This window comes from Globicephala melas, chromosome 21 (assembly GCF_963455315.2).
Source record: "Globicephala melas chromosome 21, mGloMel1.2, whole genome shotgun sequence".
Classification (NCBI taxonomy): Eukaryota; Metazoa; Chordata; class Mammalia; order Artiodactyla; family Delphinidae; genus Globicephala; species Globicephala melas.
In genome coordinates, this window is record NC_083334.1 from 29,027,885 (window position 1) to 29,031,402 (window position 3,518).

Genomic DNA, 3,518 nt, shown 5'->3' on the forward strand with positions numbered 1-3,518 from the left:
GCCTTTGTGCATTGCTGGTGGGAATGTAAAATGATACAACTGCTAGTAAAAAACGGTACGGCATTCCTCAAAAAATTAAATACAATTACCATGTGATCTAGTAATTCCACTTCTAGATATATACTCAAAAGAAGTGAGCTCTCTAGGCAAGATGGCGGTGGGGCGAGGCTGGTGTGATGTTAGTGCAGCCACGCCTTTCTCGGCAAGATCTCTCCACTTTGGATGTTACCAAGTTGACACCGCTTTCACATGAAGTTATAAGCAGACAGGCCACAATTAATATAGGTACAATTGGTCATGTAGCTCACGGGAAATCTACAGTTGTAAAAGCTATTTCTGGAGTTCACTCTGTCAGGTTCAAAAATGAACTAGAAAATAATATTACAATCAAACTTGGCTATGCTAATGCTAAGATTTATAAACTTGACGACCCAAGTTGTCCTCGGCCAGAATGTTATAGATCCTGTGGAAGTAGTACACCCGATGAGTTTCCTACAGACATTCCAGGGGCCAAAGGGAACTTCAAATTAGTCAGACATGTTTCCTTTGTTGACTGTCCTGGCCACGATAGTTTGATGGCTACTACGCTGAATGGTGCCACAGTGATGGATGCAGCTCTTCTATTGATAGCTGGAAACGAGTCTTGTCCTCAGCCACAGCTTCTGAACACCTGACTGCTATAGAAATCATGAAACTGAAGCATATTTTGATTCTACAAAATAAAATGGATTTGGTAAAAGAAAGCCAGGCTAAAGAACAGTATGAACAGATCCTTACATTTGTACAAGGTACAGTAGCAGAAGGACCTCCTATTATTCTAATTTCTGCTCAGCTAAAATACAATATTGAAGTTGTCTGTGAGTACATAGTAAAGAAAATTCCAGTACCCCCAAGAGACTTTACTTCAGAACCCCAACTTGTTATTAGATCCTTTGATGTCAACAAACCTGGCTGTGAAGTTGATGACCTTAAGGGGGATGTAGATGGTGGTAGTATTCTAAAAGGAGTATTAAAGGTGGGCCAGGAGATAGAAGTCAGACCTGGTATTTTTCCAAAAATAGTGAAGGAAAACTCATAGGAAAACCCACCTTTTCCAAAATTGTATTGCTTTTCGCAGAGCATAATGATCTTCAGTATGCTACTCCAGGAGGGCTTATTGGAGCTGGAACAAAAATTAACCCCACTTTGTGCCAGGCTGACAGAATGGTGGGGCAGGTACTTGGTGCAGTTGGAGCTTTACCTGAGATCTTCACAGACTGGAAATTTCCTATTTCCTGCTTAGACGGCTTCTAGATGTACGCACTGAAGGAGACAAGAAAGCAGCAAAAGCTGTCTAAGAATGAAGTGCTTATGGTGGACATAGGATCCCTGTCGACAGGAGGAAGAGTTAGTGCAGTCAAGGCTGATTTGGGCAAAATCACAGAAGTAGGAGAAAAAATTGCCCTTAGCTGAAGAGTTGAGAAACAGTGGCGTTTAGCTGGTTGGCGTCAAATAAGAAGAGGAGTTGACAATCAAACCAACAGTAGACGATGACTGAAGAATTAAATAACAGATTTGGATGAAGTCGTAATTTCTCTTAACAACCTAGGGGTATATTTTCAAAGCAACAGTGAGGACAGCTCATTACCTTAGGAGTAGCTGTAAGATTATTATCATTTTTTGGTGATGAAAATTTAACCTCTAGTACTAAAATAAAGTCTACAATAAAAGTAAAAATTGGCATGATGTTGGATTGAATCTACATTTTACCAGAAATTAATCATTCCCAAATAATGTCTAATTTATACATCAATGAAGGTTTGAAAGGAAACTGCTACAACCAGCCATTGCTGTAGCACACATACCACTGAACCTATTTGAAATAAAATTTTTCTTCTTATTAAAAAAAAAAAAATAAGGAAGTGAAAGCAGGGACCCAAAGAGATATTTCTATCCCCATGTTCACAGCAGCATTATTCACTATAGCTAAAAGGTGGAAATGACCCAACTCTTCATCAATAGATGAATGGATAAACAAAATGTGGTATGGCCGTCTAGTAAAATCCTATTCAGCAATAAAAAGGAACAAACTACTGTTATCTGCAACAATATGGATGGATCTCGAAAAATATGTTAAAGAAGCCAACAGAGTAAATATTATATGATCCCATTTGTAAGATATTTCTAAAGAGGGCAAATATCTAGAAAGAGAAAGTAGATCACTGGTTGCCTGAGACGAAGGCAGGGAGTCAGCTCTAAATGGGCACCGGGAGACTGTGGGGTGATGCAAATGTCCTAAAACTGGATTGTAGCGATGGTTGCACAACTGTATACATTTTTTTTTTTTTTTTTTTTTTTTTGCGGTACGCGGGCCTCTCACTGTTGTGGCCTCTCCCGCTGCGGAGCACAGGCTCCGGACGCACAGGCTCACCGGCCATGGCTCACGGGCCCAGCCTCTCCGCGGCATGTGGGATCTTCCCGGACCGGGGCACGAACCCGTGTCCCCTGCATCGGCAGGCAGACTCCCAACCACCGCGCCACCAGGGAAGCCCACATTGTATAAATTTACTAAACTCATCAAACTGTACACTTAAATCAGTGAACTTCATGGTAGGTAACTTATACCTCAATAAATCTGTTTTATAAAAAAAAAAAAAAAAGGTGGTGTTGGTTATTCCTCCCCACACTTATTGTATGACCCAAAGAGATACGTTCTGAAATCCTGAAAGTGAGCAGATGAGGCCGGCAAACTGAAAAAGATGAAATTGTCCGCTGAAGTACGTTGTGACTCCGAAAGAAAGAATTGCAGTCTTTAGGGGCTACTTGGTCACAACCTAAGGAGATGGAGACGAGGTGGAGCCAGAGTTCCTCTCCCTGCAAAGGGAGAATCTTGGGCAGCAACACCCTGTGAAAGTGCCAGGCACTGTTTCCCATCGTCCAGCTGGGACATCAGAATCCCAGGGAGAGGGACCGTGTTTCTTCATCTCCCAACATGGAGAAGAAAAGAGGGAAGGGTTATTGCCAGGTGGTTGGATGAGAGGAGCAGGGCTGGATCTGTGTGTGTGTGTGTGTGTGTGTGTGTGTGTGTGTGTACGAATGCACCAGCACGCAGTTAAACCCCTACACAAACACAGACCCATTTGTATGTATGACATAAAATACAAAGTTTCATTACAATCATATCACAATTATATTACATATTTTTAATTATAGGGAAATGATAAGAAGGCAATATACTCAAATGCTGAATTCTTGGTTGGTTGCTCATTTTTAACTGAAATGAAAAACCTTTTTTAAAAACTTCCCTTTTTACACGGGTTGGCCTTCATACATATTAGCAGGCAGCATCTGCACAGAGAAAGTCTCTTTGTCTGGAAAGGTAAATGCTTAATTCAAGCTTTTGTGTCATGAAATTAATTCTAATATAAATAAGAGTTTAAAGGATAAAAGCAGTCTGGAATGTTAATGTAAAAATGTGCACTGTTATTGAAAGAACAGACTTATTAGAAAACAAGGAAACAAATTAAAAACCCTTGCAT

At 40.6% G+C, this 3,518-nt stretch overlaps 1 pseudogene; it reads left to right on the plus strand.

The window, feature by feature from the left end:
- The first annotated feature begins 437 nt into the window (after nt 1-437).
- LOC115867874 (eukaryotic translation initiation factor 2 subunit 3 pseudogene) lies at nt 438-1,537 on the plus strand (annotated as a pseudogene).
- Nucleotides 1,538-3,518: the final 1,981 nt, after the last annotated feature.